Source organism: Thunnus albacares, chromosome 7 (assembly GCF_914725855.1).
Source record: "Thunnus albacares chromosome 7, fThuAlb1.1, whole genome shotgun sequence".
NCBI classification, from domain to species: domain Eukaryota; kingdom Metazoa; phylum Chordata; class Actinopteri; order Scombriformes; family Scombridae; genus Thunnus; species Thunnus albacares.
In genome coordinates, this window is record NC_058112.1 from 24,103,999 (window position 1) to 24,122,111 (window position 18,113).

The 18,113-nt window shown below is 45.0% G+C and overlaps 1 protein-coding gene across 2 annotated transcripts in view; it reads right to left on the reverse strand.

The window, feature by feature from the left end:
• Positions 1-18,113, reverse strand: part of plxnb2b (plexin b2b) — a 122,292-nt gene that overhangs the window by 86,363 nt on the left and 17,816 nt on the right. The window contains exon 2 of one of the 2 annotated variants that reach the window (XM_044356543.1): positions 8,943-9,129. The exons of the other annotated variant lie outside the window; for it this stretch is intronic. The gene's annotated coding sequence lies outside the window, so the exon portion shown is untranslated. The remainder of the gene's footprint in view (positions 1-8,942; positions 9,130-18,113) is intronic. 2 annotated transcript variants of the gene reach the window in all.

Genomic DNA, 18,113 nt, shown 5'->3' on the forward strand with positions numbered 1-18,113 from the left:
GGTTAGCATTTCCATTTGGTAATACCATTACTGGAGCAAAAGCTTCATTAGCATTACTGCATGTAATAACCTCGACAAGGGATTTCCTAACCCAGATTTCAACCACACCCAACGCAGGCATGCTACTTTGGCATGCGCCCTACTGGCAGATAAACAACACATCTGCCTCCCTGCTCTGAAAGTTGTACATGTATATTGTATGAACCACTCGAGAAAAGACAGTTGTTATTTGTATGTGTGTGTGTGTGTGTGTGTGTGTAGGAGTGTACATATAGTGTATGAGCACAAAAATTTGATTCCATGTAAGACAGTGTGTAGAAAGCTAGGCTCCATATTGGCAGAAACTGGCAGCAGAGCAAGTCTTGGTCTTGCAGCAAGCTCTGGTGAGCCTGTGCCAATCCAACCTCACACAGCAGTACGCCACGGGGGGCTGAACACTTCTACACTGCGATCCAATTAATTTCATCTCCGCACGCCACACATTTTCGACATGCTAGGAGCGTAAGGAGAGGAAGTGGAGGTTTGAATGGGGTGGAGGTGAGCGGTGAGGCAACAGGGAATAACTGAGAAAAAGGAAGTGGAAGAATGGGCCAGGGTTGGAGAATCTTAGAATTCCCTGTATCTAGCATTCGAGTTTCAGCACAGGGAGAAGAAAATGCAATTACACGTGCCCTCTCAGCCTTTTCAGGCAAGTGTGGTGTGTAGAAATGAGGGTGTAGTGGTGGGGTTTTTGCCCTGTGGCGGCCAGCACTTCCATACTCTATGCTAATAGACGCTTGTTCTGCATTCTAACAGGCATTTGGTGGCACAGCTCTGAGTGGGGAGCAGCCGAGGGTGAGTGCAGAGCATCAGCAATGTAAGAGGAGGGGCGGGTCTGTTGCCTCGTGTCTCTGGAGATAGTAGGAATAATGAAAAACTCTGCTGGGACTTCAAAGCAAACGGCTGGTCATTTCCTGTGGTGATGGCTGATACCGGCCTACATGTTCAGGCAACAAGCACGCACACACTTAGTCACACATTTCTGCCAGCAAAACTCTGGCCAATGAACACCACTCCCTTTGATGGTATAGCGGAGCCAAGAAGAAGGAGAAACAAGTCTTTGGACGTGGAATAGATTTGAAAAGCCTTTGTGTGTCACTGGCGGAACCATCTAAGTGCTTTAGCCAGGACAACACTTACGCAATGTTGCTGTAATGACAGAAAGCAGCTGGTCAAGTTAACCGTTTTTTTTAAAACTTTTTACAGAGTTCAGAGTTCAACCAGCACCATGTGACAGCAAACCCAAAAGCATCATAACAGAACAGATAGTTGTCATAGGGCGATCAAACATGAATGTACGTTCTCATTTTCAGTTATTCCTGCATGTTTTGAGCAACGGACATTTCCTTGGCAGACATTTTGACATGTGATAGCAAGAAAAGCTCACTGTCATTTGTCATTAATAACATTAATAATAGCTCATTTTCATTAAAGTGTTCCAGTATCGGATCTGTGAATTGTAGCTCGCTGGACTGGCTTACTGGGACACTTCAATCTTTAATATTATTAGTTACGACTGTACTTTTCCTGCTATGACAAGTCAAATGTCTGCTATGAAAAAAGGTTCAACATTTCATTTGATATAAATGAACCACTTTTCCTGATTTCTATCAACAACATTATTGTTGAGTCTCACAATGAAAGGCCATTTTTTTCAATTCAGTAGATTTACTTAAAATTGTCAAGCTCATTCCTCGTTGCTCTTTCTTTGAAGAATGAACCTCTAATTTTAGCGTTTTTACTGGCTTTAAAACATTATTCTAAACAGGTATCTGTCTCATTACAGAACAGTTGTTGGGAATGGCATATCCAGTATTGTCATCCTCCTCCAAGGTTTCAGTTAATCATTTCATTTTTCACTTGGGCTCTTAAGATGATTATTTGTCAAAACTAAGACAGAATGCAAAAAAAAAAGGCTCAAGTGTGCAAAAAAAAAAGATTAGGCAGCTCAGATGTGGTGAAATGTTCCACCAATACTGATGGAAATGCATATTTGTTGCCCATCTGTGGGTCAACACAGCCCCACATGTACAAGCGAGTAAAAGCAACACAATCTGAGTGGTAATCTATGAAGGACGAAGGAAGGGCTGCTTGGCCGGCACATTGTGCAAACATAAACAAGCCAGCAGTGGCCGTTTCTGGCTGATCCCACTCTTATCATATCATCTAGTCCCGATATGAAAGCCAGACTGCCCTGGATGCTTTTTGTGATTATATGTATTTGTGTGAGTAGGCACCCAGATGCATTTTTATGTATGTCTCTGTGTGTTATGCGCAAGTAAAAATCACCAGTCAGTGAGACTCGAGTGAACAAAAACACACATCTGGTTCCATTCAGGATGCCTTGAATTCTTTGCCTGCTTGGTTCAGATTACTTCCCGAGCCCCCATGCTGCCTGCGCAGAAGAGCAGATAAACTATGCCGCTCAACACAATGCCTTCCCTATTCAGCTCACAACTGGAAGGGTGTAGGTTGACAAAGGATAGAGGTGAAGCTGAGTTTGCAGTCAGGTTCTGGGTGTCAACAGGCGTAATGTAGGAGACTCCTGAGTTGCCAGGTATTTATATAATTTATTGCTTCTCACCCAGTCCAGACCCCTCCTTACAGTATGTCGAGCTGGAGTGGGTCCTAAGGGAAGGGCACGTTAAAGGTTCTGCCAGACAGAACAGCACCTTAATATGCTCCTAAACCCTCCAATTGAAATCCGGTGGGGAAAGCCCCAGCAGTAGAGGGTCAGCTCTGTAGAGATCAAGACCAGAGAGAAATGTACAAGGTCAGGAGACTGAGAACCTTGAGAGCATTGGTTAAGGATGTATGGCAGCATAAGCAGGCCTAGACCACGTGAGATGAGACCCAGAGAGCCGATACTTTTTTCCTTTGTTCACAGTCAGAAATCCAACTTAAGTAAACCCCAGTTCATTGTTTTGTTGTCCGAGCCCCTATGCACAGCTATGAAGAGCATGCTTCCTATTCAGAAATGAAACATCTATACACCTTAGGATCAGTTTGCTCTACACACCAATCTAGCTACAATTCCTGGACATCAACTTTTCTTTACATTTCAGAAGCCCCCCCCCACCCACCACCACCACCCCACTCTCTTATCTCCTAGGTTTGACAGAGTGATGTCTTCAGCCAAAATCACCTCGTCTACTCCGGTTCCCCAGGAGATGGAGTGCCAGTGATGTAGACGATTCAATCAGTGAGAAGTGAAAGAGCAGATCACAGACAATACGCCGCGGCCCCATTACCCCCGGTCCTCGGTTACCGCTAGCGACGCTTAGCTCGGGCCCCCACCTAATGGGCCATAATATCATTTTACGCCATGTTCCAGCTCTTTATGCTAGCTCTAAACATAACTCTGTCGCCAAGGCACAATAAAAACAGATATATTTCTTTATTACTCCTCACGAAGCATATCACCAGATCTGAGCACCCCTGCAAAGGAAAGTAATATCTGCAGGAACCCGCTCTTTTCCTTGGCTCATTTAGAGCAGACACACAGTTGTTATTACATTGAGCTGCACTCTGCCAGCCTCACCTCCCCATGCCATTCACTCAGAGGGTAATGGATGTTTTATTATAATCAAATGAATACAATATCTTCACCATAAATAGCCTACTTAAAAAGCCATTTTCTCTGCTTTGCAATATGTTTGAATGTCCATCACGCCTCAAGCAACGAGGTGCCACATGTTTAATTCAAAGCAGATGCAATTTGACTGTTATGTGCTACTGTATAGGTGAAAACAGTGACTTGTGTACCCTTTACTCAACCTCACGTCCTCAAGCTGCCCCCTTCCATTCACCCAATAATCGCACGCTACATTTTCTTGCATAAAGTCATCCAAGTCTCCAGCAGGTTCATTACTTTGCATGATAGCAGGAAGAGCCCGTTCACTTTTTTTCATCTCATGGGGCAAATGCTGTGCTTGTAAGTTTTGAGCCAGATGAACAGAATTTCACTCCAGCGAGGGCAAGTTATTATCCACAACTAGGAATCATTCCCTACGCAGGGTATACGGTGCCATTGTCCTCTACCCTATATATTATCTGGTCAGCCCAGCCCATTTACACTATGGGGATCTGACAACAGATGAGCGAACACTCGGGCATAAACGTGTGTGTGTGTGTGTGGCAAGACAGAGCAGGAGGGGAATTGGGGAATCCAATCTCTCACACAGAGGAGCAGAGACAGGCGGGCAGATACGCTCCAGGCCCAGAATAACCCCAACGGTATCCATGAATGAAATGACAGGATTACAGGGGTATTAGAAAACCTGCTGAGATGGTTGATAATGCTGTTTATGGTTGGGCGTCACACCGCTTGCAGGGAAAAAGTCAAACTGTTTGACTAATGAAAGTATGGACAAGCTCGTCACGCAGTCACCGAGCACAAAATTCAGGGCCAGGGGTCTTCTTCTCTGTTTACAGTAATGGCTCGGTGTTGGCTACTTGATGGACATTAATGCAAATAAAAGATTCATGTCTTTGGCATTATTGTGGCTGAATCTCTCAAAAAATGGGGATAGTAAACATAAGCCCCACAATCCTGGTTAAGAATGGGATTATTGTTGTGTCAACAACCCCCATAGATAATAGTAATTACTGCCCTTCCTGCAGCGCCATCAGACTGAGGCAACTTCCCTAGCTGACAGCTTGGTCCTAATTACCAAGAACCACCAATTACTGGCTCCATTTCATTATTTATATCGCTCAGCACACCCAAATAAAAGAGACTTCAGTGACTCTGAGCAGTCACATCTCTGGCAGCTGCAGAGGAGCATCCAGAGGGCCTGCTGAATCATTCTCTCATAGGTTTTTTTTTTTTCCTGACAACATCTAGTCAGCATGCAAACACAACATTATTAGGGCAAAGAAAAGTGAGTTAAATAGGAAAATAAAGTCAATAGGGGGCTGCCTTTACGTCCTCTTTGCCAGACGCAGTAATTTAGGTAACAAGGAAGTGCATTATCATCTCTTCTTTTCCCCACTTGCTCTTGCTTGTTTATTTACCAACAGAGATGCAGAATCAGTTCTAAAACATCCGCCCTGGAGCCTTTTAACTTCTAAAACAGTTTACATGTTGTATCTACATTCATATTTCATTTATTCCACTGTGAGATCTACTGTATGTTAGAATAATTGACTCCTCTGCTGCCATGTAAAAGATGCTTCCAAAAATAATTAAAAAAAAAAAAAAAAAAGCATAATTCTTTATCTAGTGAGTGGTGAGTGTATTCAACCATCCACACACACACACACTGACTTTCGCAGATGTTTCCCATCACCCTCTGCTGCCAAGCGGCGTCCAGTGATGGCTGAGAGGAGGGGAGCGTGGGCTCGGGGTGGGGGTGTGAAATTCTGCTATTCCTGCTCCAGTGAATCCTGCAGAAACTTGGCAGATCATTGTAGAGATTTGTATGTCTGTGGATTTGACATGAAACTGTATGAGAGGCTCGTCTGGAGTCTGTCTCTCAACGTGCCTCCCCTTAAAGTGGGCCTGACTGTTTAGCTTATGTTCCCATAAAATCTGACGGCTACATTTTTCAGCCCCCAAGGGTGCAGATGGGTGATTAACTCTGCAGACAGGTCTTATACCATCATCTGAAAGATAACCATTACAACACTTTGTTGCCTCAGAAAAGTATGCCTCTAAATAACATAAAGCACATAATCCTGAAACAGGGAAACGAAACAAAAGCAGCTGCATCATCTATACAGATTTCTGCAATCTTACACCTTGTGATTAGTCTTTCTATATTGATGATTCACTGCAAATTCAATGCATCATATAACCAGCTCAAACAACAGCTCATGCTCAGCAAGCTATAAAACATGTAAAGCTATCACTTTCTAAAAAGACCAACCGTCTCAAAAAAAAACGTTTATGAGTATGTGCAAAAAGGAATCTACTGTGCCGATCCAAAGCGCTTAGCATTTAGATGACAGTTGTGCAGGGCAGGCCTTGTTTGCAGGGGCTGGAGTGGAGCAGTATATGTGGCCTGGAGGCCGGATCTGTTCCAACTGTGCCCTGGCAAGAAAACGCTCGGCCCAGTCAGCCTCGACAGCTTGGATATTCACAGGGGGCGATGGAAAACTGGAGGGTTGCAGTATCTTGTTGGAGTTGGGGGAGCTCGGAGGAAAGGAAGGGGTGATGAGTCAGGAACAAGGTGTTTTTGTATTATTTTGGTACCACAAGGACGTGGCATTTGCCGTGTTCCATGAGCCAAATGTAGGCTGCTGATGAAGCCTCGTGTCTGTGTTGGCCTGCGGTGATTGGGTTTATCAGCTGGCAGTTAGGTCTGGGGGGGACAGCAGCATTTTTAACTACTTTTACACGTTCTGAAGGTGTTAGTTTATGCCGGCACTGCAGTACCTTGCTTTGGTAATGATGAATATTTAAAGCCCGGAGTTGAATTATACATTTATCACCGTAGAGAAAAATAAAGAGAAAAGACTGGTTATAAGGAAAAAGAAACACATACAGCAGGACCATGAGGTTTTTCAGTGCAACATCTACATTTGTTCCTACTATGACCTTACCATAGCAGTGGGCTTTAGATTACATGACACTTTGTCATTTGACAAACCATTGTGACAATTTCAGAGTTTCCATAGATCACAGACATTTAAAGTTAGGATCATCACTTTGATTTAGTGTGACAAATGAATTATTCACTCTCATCCCTGGGGATGCATAATTAAATTCTGAGTGATCTTGAATATCATACAAAGGACTTTTGATGTTGGACAGCTTTCTCCTCACTTGATTAATCTGTATCAACTTCATAAGTGCCATAGTAAGGTCATCAGCTATATTGTAAATAAATGTGGAGCTCTTTTCAAAAACAATATTTTGTATAGTCTTTCTCTTTGAAATATCATGTGTCAACGGTATTACGATCCATTAAATGGTCTTATTTGCCTATTTTTGCTCAAAGAAGCACATTTAAAAGGGTAAACTAAAGGAGTATCTCACAAGAATAACAGTGCAGAACTATATAGTTGACTGCATTGATTAACGTTCAAAGTATCTAAAAGTGACGCAACAGATAAAAAGGTCAGTGTCGCACAAGGGAAAAGAAAACTACAGGCCCCACCCTCACCACAGCGAAAAAAGACAACAAAAAACATGAGATTTGTTTGCTCCTGTGCATCCTAATTCATTCATCGAAAGTACCTCTTTGCTCCGGGTTGTGCCAAGGCAGAGCCTCATGGGATAAATGATTGACACCTCCTAATCCTCATGGATACCAAAAAGCATGTCATTACCATGACATTACACTATCTTCTGGGATGTGAGACGAAGCGTGGCAACAAAACAAAACTCCAAAAATAAGAAATGTGGATTTTTAATGTGTTGTGTTTTGGGTCACAACAGTAGCTTAAGTATTTTGAGTAACGGCATCTCTCCACCCAAGTTCTATTAATTCAGTACCGCCAGAACAACCACCTGGGGTAGGCCACATTTTAAATGAGCCATATTGCGGGCAGGCTGGCAGGCATGCAGCACTGGAGGGAATGTGATAGAAAGTGGAGCACAAGAGTTATGACCTAAGCAAACAGCTGATTATGGAGAAGATAACTGAGAAAAGGAGTCATCTGTCAAACTAAGCCCTCCACAGATGGACGAGCGTGGAACACTAAGAAACCAGCACGTCCTGAGGCTTTGTGGCAGCTTTAGGCTTTAAAGTACACCACAGAAGCAGTTTAGGAAGAAGCCATATATCATGTGCAATTACACGTTAATATTCCTCACCTTTTCATTCATCTAATTGACAGGGTGACTCATTGTAAGTGTAGTTTTTCCACTTCTGAGTGAAGTATGACAGAAGAAGCTTTTACAGCTGCCTATATAAGACTATTATAGCAGCGGTTAATTGCTGGGGATCTTCATTTAATGAGTATCAGAGCAGATTTAATGACTTGCGGCCCTTAATAAACAAGCGTAGAAACCTACTGGTGTGCAAATAAAGTTTTGACAGAATATAACTTACTAACTTGGCCAAGACTTGACTTATAATTGGACCATTGTTTCCTGACACACAAACACGAAGTGTTGACCATTTTACTAGCCAGCAATGTTCCACTTCTCTAAGCACTTCTCTAAGCACAATAACGGAAAGTGTTTTCACTGGTGTGCTGTGGCACTTGGGGGCTGAAACGTGTGTGTGTGTCTCTCAGGTGAGACGGTCAACTATCTGCTGGGTAGCAGAGCTACTGCCTAACTCCCTTCCCTCTGCTCTGTACACCCTATCAGCTCAGTCCTTTCCCCAGAGCTCACTATCGCCCCGCCACCTCTACTCTTGTACTGACAGCCAAACAATGGGAGCCAGAACTGCCTTAACGAGTAGAAAGTGGAGGCTCGACTAATTAGAGGAACCCCCACCCCCTCGCCTCCAACCCCTCCTGTTAAATCAGAACAGTGTGATACAGCTTGGCCAAGGATAGGAACGTTGGGTCCATCATGAGAGAAACAGGGGCTGAAAGTTGTTTTTTTTTTTGTTTTTTTTTTTCTGGCTGCTGGCCCATTGGGGACCGTGGTAATTGCCCGAATCCCACTGTGGCAAGTGAAGAGAAAGAGTGTGAGGGTGGCACAAGCCAAAGAAAGTGAGAAAATGCTGGGAGTAAGTGTGAGAATTAAAGTCTAGCAATAGAAAAAAAAAATACAGATAGGGAAAGAGGAGACAGATAGAAGCTGAGAAAATAAGGCACAAAAGATAAAATGTTTATAAGACAAAACACGGAACGACATGCAGGACAGGTGATGCAAAAAAAAAAAAAAAAAAAGTGGGATCCTGAGGACTCGTTGTTGCGTGAAAATAATACAAGAAGAAAGAAAGCTGGAACAAAATATTGGGAGTGTAAGTGAAAATAGAATGACCTCGGGTGCTACTCACTAGGGAGAGGCAGACAGGGGTGCAGTGAGCGTCTTGGCTGTTGGAGTGGAACAGAGCAGGGTGCAGCAGTGGCTGCACAGTGGGCCCTCACTGGACACTTCAATCACAGGCAGCCAGAGCCCCGGGCAAACTTGGCCAATTAGCCGCACACTGCCGCTGACCCCGAGCTTCATTAAGGGCCCGGGCTCTGGATAAGAGAAGAGAGGAGAGGGGGAGGAGAGGAGAGGATTAGGGGGAGAGAGAGAGAGTAAACCATCAGCACTGGCCAGGTTTGAGAAGACACACACATGCATTTGCACGGATACACACACTAGAGGTGAAGCTCAAGGTTACAGATAAACACAATCAACTGTGAGAGCACCCTTTACCACACATGTACACACTCATACTAGCACCTCCCTGTGGGTTAACACCCACAGCAAAAATGGTGGTGGTGGTGGTGGTGGTGGTGAGTTAGCAGTATAGAGGGCAGAGGGCATAGCTCTCTCTTCTCTCCCACACTTCTGCACTGACAGCAACAGGTGTGGTGGCCAGCAGACACGCAATTACCAGGCTGAGAATCTGCTCTTTGTGACAGAGACAACGGCAGATCAGAGGGAAGATCAGAGCTAGAGGGGGAGAGGAGAGGAGCGAAGTGGGAGGAGAGGTGAGAGACGAGGAGGAAGATACAGACTACTGAAAGTCCCTTGAGGGGAGGAAGAGAGAGAGGGAGAGAGATTTCAAGTCGGCTCTTTTCATCGCAAATCCCTTGTCGGCGGAGCACAGGCGTGCAGAGCAACAACAACAACAAAAAAAAAAAAAAACAGATCAAAAAACCAACACATACAGTAGTTATGACACACCTGTTGTTCCGCAGTATAAACACAAATTTTACCCGCTTTGGTGGTCTGGGGAGACCTCATATACATGTGTGCGCAACAGTGAGACAAAGGGGATGGTAACTGACAACATCCCATTTCAGTTCAGACTGGGTGGGGCTGTTTGAGGTGCTTTGGGACAGGTTGCGCTCAATGAGCCCTGACAGCGAGATTGTTTGGTATATGCATGTGTGTGTCTGCATTACAAGTGTGTATATCCACACGAGACCTTTGCTTGCATCAGCCTGTGTTTCAGAGTGGGGGTCAGAGCTCCTTACCCGCCCTTCCTCATTTTCTCTGCTCTCGCTCTCCCATTACAGGCCTTCGATCAGGCTAAAGTAATGTTTGTGTGCTTTGCCACTAGTGTAGCAATAACTGCTGTCAGAAACCTTGCATGCTTGAGTAGAGAGGTGATACTGGCCCTTTATTTAAAACAAGCCAAGGATAAAAGATCAATGGCCCAATTCAGGCCATGAATTGGAGGGAAAAGTTCACAAATACTGTGGGAGATTATGAAAGGGAGATATATGTGTGGATGGGGGGGGAGCAGAGAGCGAAGGGGCATCTAGCTCATCTGGGTGCTAGTGGCTTATTGATCGGTAGAGACACACAGCTCCCAGCCATTCATCACAGGCCACTCAGGCCCTTAGATAACTCCTATGATAGTGCCCTGCTGCTGAGCAGCTGCAACTGGCCACATCCATTATCCTTCAAAGTAAGCCCCCTAGCCTGGGAACGGGCATGGTGGGGCTGTTGTGTGACAGGCTGGAGGGAGGGCTGGAATGGAAATGGAAAAGTCTAGGCCTGTGGTTAGAAGCCTGTGGCTGGTGTATACAAAGGCAGGAGCTGAGGTTGAAGGGCTGGGGTTTTATGAAAAATGGTGCACTGACAGCCAGAACAGAGATGAGAAACTGTCTGTTTGCACCAGTCAGAGGAAAAAATATGATGGCACTATTGTTTCCATTTCTTGGCCAAACACTATTAGCAAAGCTGTTGTACAGCAGATAGCACACAAACCATCCGAGCAACAGGCAGCTCTGAAAACTGCTGAGTGGCTCCGTATGTATTTGTGTGTGTGTGTAAAGAGAATTCCCAGATTGGGCAGGTGGGGAGCAGCCATAATGAGGCATGCAGGGACAGAAGAGAGGGAGGGAGGTCGGAGTGCAGGCAAAAAAAAAAAAAGCAGGAAGAAGGCCAAAGAGCGAGGGAGAAAGACAGAGCGAGAGTGATGGAGACAGGCTCAGAGCCAGAGACAAGGCCCCAAAAGAGCAATTACAGGAGCTCCAGAGAAGGTGTGGGCCCAGCCCTTAGGCATAGTTTCAAACAGCACAAAGCCCTGCCAGACAGTGTACTCAGCACACACACATACATACATACACAAGCCTTAATCTAGCATAAATTTGTGACAAGTAAAATACAGACGAAATAGGAGAAGACGATGAGTGAACGTCAGAAGGGGAAGGAAGCAGGCATGACATGGGAGTATTTTTAAACCGGAGGCACCTCAATCTCTCATCCAACGCATCGCCATGTTATACTCCCCCACACGTTCTCACTGCAACATTCTGTTCTGGTTGAAACCTGTTCCCTTAACAGCATGGCCCGAAACAAAAGCTAAAACTCCAGGGCTGAGGTCAGTGTGCGCAAAACTTTCAAGTCAATTGTCCTCCGTGTGGTGAGTGCTAAACAACACTGAAAAGTCTGGACAGCCTCGCACCATGGTGCCTGTCACGAATACGAGTCCGAAATGGTTTCTGAAGGCAACCGTTTCTGCCCCCCCACCCCACCACACTCATCACAACCACCACCTCCACCACTTAAAGGAGAACGACAGGCTGGAACAGAACAAGCAAGAGTGATAGGAGAGAAAAGAAAGAGAGAGATGTGCAAACAGATAAGGGGGAGGGGAAATTAAATTAAGAGAAAAGTTCTTGCGCACCGGTATGCACCATTGATTTCCTATTCTCTTGGAAACATTTAATGAGCTTAAATAGGAGCCTCGTTTGACACTGCCACAGTGACTCGGAGGAGCCTCCCAGTGAGAGGAAATCGTTCAGCGGCTGTGACGGCTACCAGAGTGGGGGTGGAAGACGGAGAGAAGGTGGTGGAGGAGGAAGAGGAGGAGGGACGGGGAAAGTGAAGGTTTTAATGCCAAAGCAAGAGACATGTGTAAGACAGATGTTGAATTATGCTTGGGAAATGGTCCATGGGTAGCATTACTTGCCTAGTTCTCAATGAAGAGGAAAAAAATGAAGGATGAAGGAGATTACTGCGAGGGAGGCAGACAGTGGAGGAGGCTAAAGGTGGTCTACAGTCTACATCTAGTTATGTAGGTGCTTACCACTCACAGCAGACTCATTATAACACAACAATGTCCAAATTGATTGACAGCTACTGCTCTACTGTGGCACTTCACCTCATTACTTCCTGGATGACCTCCCTATGAGGCATTCAACAGATGCCTATTGCTTGGCAGCCACCTTATTTTTTTCTTACCCTCCCTGCTCCCTTTTCTCCCTCTATCGGCAGGAGAACTATTGTCACTTCAGAGAGCAAAGTCCAGAGGCGCTTCACTGCTCTGTGCCGTTGATGAGGGCCCCACTGGGAACCATCGCCAGCCGCTTTATGAAGCTGTCTGGCAGAGTGAATGGACTCAGTGTCCCGCCACCTTTTGCAGGCAATCATAATAATAAAGTGTGGAGTCAGGCATAGCTGTACAGTGGCATCATTGGGGGGGGGGGGGTGTTACCCTCACAGACTGCTGGGTGTGGTGGTGAGTGTGGGGGTGTATATGTGAATGTGTTTAGGGCGTGGAAAATAAACTGAATTACTGAGATTATGAACCTCTTACTGACCTAAATCTACTCATATTGCAACTTTTAACAAACTGTTGACATGCCTTAAAATTAAACTAAGAACATCTAAAACTACTAACCAGAATTTCAGCTAAACAATCACTTCACAGTCCAGTATCATATTGTGATTAATCAGGACAAACTTATCAGAAATAACTCCATCCATTTTCTGACATTTTATAGACTAAATAATTAATTAATAGTAAAAATGTATAAAATAGAATAATCATTAGTTGTAAATACAAAAGAGAGTGCACTTTATTATGTTTAGGAGGACTAAACAGTATATTATTGCCCGGTACCAAGCAGACTAAGGCATGAAGACCAGCTGGTAATAACTCTGAGTGTAGACATGTGCTTGTGTGTACAGTATGTAAACATGCTAATACACATGTGCATTCACTGGCGCCAGAATAGGGGGGACAACAAGACTTTTATCATTATGAGCAAAACTAAATACTTGCTGTAAATGTGCTGCAGTAACGGATTAATGCTATAAATAAATTTCAATTAAACACTCTCCAACCAAAATAACATTAATGTGGTTAAAGCATCTGTATTGATTTATACATGAATGTGGGTGATTCTTACAGTATCTGCTATCCACAGCTGCTTTATACTGCATGAAAAGCTTCTCTTTCAGTTCATTAAATCCCTGCAGCATATAAAGCCAGCAGGACTGATATGTTGATAAAATCCACAGCCTCTGAGAAGTGCCGCGTCAGAGCGCAGTGCTGTTACGCATGTTCGTTCACTTTTTACCTTCATTAAATTGGCTGAAAATGACACCAGGCTTCTGCAGAATAACCACACACAACTCTGCACACATCAAACTAGTCAGTTATAACTTGATATTCTACCTTTTTATGAATGACACGTTGGGTTACCACGGCTCATCAAAGCCTCTTTTCCAACTGTCTTTTTCATCTCATGTTTTATTCTTCAGACATATTGCAGTGCAAACGCAACATTAATTACTAAACTATGTGACCATTTACAAGTTGAGATAGGCTACATTAGAGTTACGGCTGAAATAGCGCCAGTTCGATTATGACTATTATGTAATCCAAACCTGAATGTCCCCCACTTCAAAACTCATTCCGGCACCACTGCGTGCATGTGTAATTGCTGCTGGTGAACAGCTAAACCTAAATACTTCAGGTCCCTGTTTTCAACTTAAACATGTCTGCTGGTTTATAGCAGCTTTGACATTCCACCGGTGTCTGTTTCTTATATCAGCAGGTCAGGAAGGAGTTCCTGACCCTAGTTTCCCCCCAAAGTTTGGCTGAGCTGCTGGATAGCACCACCGCTGAGTACCTATCCAGACAGATGCATACAAAGCAGTGCAGCAGCCAGTGTGGGCGTCTGGCACAACTGGCAGCAGTGTTGAGACCATGTTTCTCTGGGCTTCTGTGTGTGACGTGCAGTGGAAGTTGTCCTGAAGAAAACTTTTTTTTTATGAATCTTGAGCTGAAACAATCATATGATCCTCTGGTGATTAATTACTGTAAAAGAAAAACAGCCTACCTGAGAGTGTCCCTTCTGTGCAATTCCAGCAGATACACATATGCGTGCACTCCCACACACACATACCAAGTGTAGAAACTGGAAGTAACAACAGCATAAGGACAACAACTTGGGGGGAAGGCGTAATGTTTAAGTGCCCTACACCGCTTCCTCCAGTGTCCCCGGCTGTCATTTCCACCATCTTCACTAAACATGGTTCCAGGAAGAAACAATTTTTCTCCAGCAACTGTCTTTGCTCTCTGTAAGAATCCATAGGCCATCATCTATATGACACTATGGACCATTCTGTAAATCATTTACACTGGCCTATATATAGCCTGTGGAGAAAAGGTCATTATTGAAACAGAAAGCTTTATTTCATAATTGCACTACCATGCCTCTGTCCCCTCAGTGAAATTGGCTCTCCAAAATATATTCTCTCTCACTCGTTTCCATCTCTCTTTATCTCCCTCTCTTGTCTGTTAGAGAGGGTGATTTTGACAGACTGACTGTCTCTCCTGATGCAATAACCACCCACCATTTGTATCTGAGGAGGGTGCATTAACTAGACAGCGTAATCAGCCTGCACAGGAAAGGCAGCAAGCCTCACCAACTGACTGCTTTTTACCACTCTGTGCTATAACAGCTCACCATTAGGCCACAATTAGCACAGCTCACTCAGGGAAAAATAACCTCTCAAAGACCTTTAGCCAACAGAGCGGATGTGAGGAACAAGGAGACTTGTGCCAAAGTCCATTGTTGCACTAGGCACTCAAGAGAGGTAATCTTACTTGATCACACTTGATGGTGAAAGCAATAGGACTTTAAAATGTAAGGTTAAAAAACACCTAACAGTGCAATGAGACAAAAGGTTTATCACCAGACACCTCAGACAGTGCATAATTCAACTGAAAAGGCAACAGGCAAAAAAAGGAGCAAAAAAACAAAACATCTGAAAGCGCAGCTTTATCATAAGTGTATGCACTTTCTAAAATGGGGAGGTGAGTTTTGTTGAAGTACCCCCCTGGTGAATGTACACTTCAGGTGAATACGTCCATCCAGTGGAGGATGCAGTTGCACAAGCCTGCGAAAGCTAAGTTCAGCACACACAAACACATTCCCTCCCTCTGGGCTTTGGAACAATAAAGAGAAATGCGTGTCCCTGTGGTCATTTGTGGCATGCTGACAGTGGGCAGACACAGATAAGACTTTGGATCGGTGAAGGCTGACACGCTGTGATTATCTCCCGCTGCTGGAATTGACCGTCCATCAATCCAGACGGCCAAGAGGACCGGAGCCGACCGACTCAATTGTTGCCTGAGACGAGATTTTTATGATTCAATGACCTCAAAAAAATTAGAAAAATGTGTCAAGTGTTTCAAATGTGTTGCTGCACTGGTGCACTTGTGCATTGTCATTCAGATTCACAAATACTCATGAAGAGATGGAAAAGTGCTGCAGTCTCAGAGGTACAATCGCTAGCACATATGCTCTCACACTAAGTCTTAACACACACACACACACACACACACACACACACACACACTCAACACGGCTACACTCAGACTACCACCTGACATTCCAGGGCTTCCTCTCAAGTCCCAGTCTGCCTTCTTGGCTCTCTGACCACCTTCCCCCTCACCTCATGCTGTGTGTTCTGGACCTGAAACCAAGTCCATGCACCGGACTGAGCCACAGGAGACACAGAGGGGGGAGGCAGTGGAAAGGAAGGAGTGAGGAAATGGAGGGAGAGAAAGAGAGTGTATGTCAAGAAGCACATTCTTTCTGCTGAGCGCCATCTGGAAGTGGAAAGGTAGATAAACAATGACGTGAGCCGCATCCCATCTCTTTCCTAAAGCCTGAAGAGACACACATGCGCCACAATGCATGAGCACCATCGCCACCGATCCTGTGCTGCACGCCAAGCATTGTCAGGGATTGGGTCTTATCAATCGTTGGCCAGATACTGAGCAGAAGCGTGAGGCAAACAAAGAGAAGGGGAGAGAACAAAAATGGAGGGGAGCTGCAGGCGACAATGAGAAACACAAATGAGATGATGGCTGGGAGCCACCGGTCCACGCGGTCCGGACTGACTCCATTTAATCTGGTCAAGTCTGCCCCAAAATCAAAGCACTCTCCTCCAGTGAGCTGACAATGGAAGGAATCAGACAGCCAATCCCACCCAAAAAGGAAGTTACTGTGGAATTGAATGAGGGGATATGGGGGTATGCAGCATTGTGCTAGGCATGCAGACTATTACGGCTGGGGAACTCTGCTTTATTTAAAAAAGTCCATTTGCATTCACTCAGCTTGCAAGAGGAGCTTGGGGGCAACGTTAGCTGCTGTTCCTGCTGCTTTTGAATTCCTCACCATCTTTTTTAGGCCCTTCTGGCATGCAATATATTACAGTAGTAGTAGAAATCTTTATTATCCCTTATGGGGAAATTGTCCTTGTAGTAAGTCAGCGATAATAACAAAAACAATATCTATACAATGCAAAAGCACTAAAGTTGCACTGAGACTGATGAAGAGCAACAGCTGGAGCAACAGCCGGAGGGATGCTCCCTGTGGGTACGGCACCTCTTGGGGTAACCCTGTCCTGAAAGAGTGTTTAGCGAGACCTGAGCTAAGACTAGAGTGAGACGTACCAAGGCAACAGTGGGGGTGTCACAAAGGAAGAGGGCCAAAATGAAGAGACTTTGACAGCTATCCCTCCGGCAGCGAGAGGAGCTGCACCTGTATGCACCTTGGCTCTGCTCAGTTTAGTTTCTGTCTCTTCAGACTCCACGCCCACTGAAGCACACACACACATACACATACACACATACACACACACACACACACACACACACACACACACACACACACACACACACACACACAGAGACAGCAGTCTCTTCAGGTCTGTTGGCACTAGTGGAACAACAGGAGGGAGGGATCAGGTGGCTGGGGCAAGCAGACAGAAAGAGAAGGGTTGGGGAGGCGGTTGACAAATGAGTCTCGTCAGGTAACATCCACAGATGTGAGGGGATAGAGGGGAAGAAGAGGGAGAAGATAGGTTAAGGGAGGGGAGGGTGTCTGTCAGCTCATATTGGTTCATCAGCGAAAATCTCCTGCCCTGATTAGAAACCACTGCAGTCAGGAGAGGGGTAGACAGAGACACTTTGAAGGAAGAGGCATTTAGAGTGGGTCTGTTTGCTCCTGAGGACCGCTTACTGATTCTTATTGAGGAGACAACAAAACATAGCCTCCATCTCTCTGCTTGGGATACTTCTTACTACGTTGGCTCTGATCAAAAAGAGCAGGGGGGACAAGGCAAAAGAAGAGCCCCGGGAGCACACAAGGGCCTGGAAATTTGGGTCATGCACATGACATATTAATACAATGACTGACGAAAAATGAAAAGTGAGAAGAGAGGAAAGGGGAAGTAAATGAAAGGAGAGGATTGAAAGGGGGGCGAAAATATACGCAGCGGAGGAGATTCAAGTTTTAACAAGCCTCAGCATACAGGGGCAACAGGAGCTTCTTTGCAACCAGCTTCAGAAATAAAAAGGACATAATCACTTTAAAGTGATTTTGGCCAAATGAATGCACAATCCTTCAGCTGTATTCAGACCTTGATAAATGCCCACTGTCTAGGCTGTTATTAAACACCAGAGAGACTGGTTGGTCCCTGTGCCAGGCAAAACTAATTAAAGCCAGGCAGATGTGTCTGGACAGTGGTGTACCCCACACACACACACACACACACACACACACACAGCGTTTCACACTTGCTCACTTGTATGCATGCTTACACACATGCACACACACACACACACACACACATCCTCTAAAAAAGGGCCTGTTAACCATGTCCACAGTGCAATCAGTGCCAGCTGATGAGCCGTCACTGTGCTAACTAGACCAGGTGAACACAATAACAGCACAATAACAGCATATCAGCTTCAATT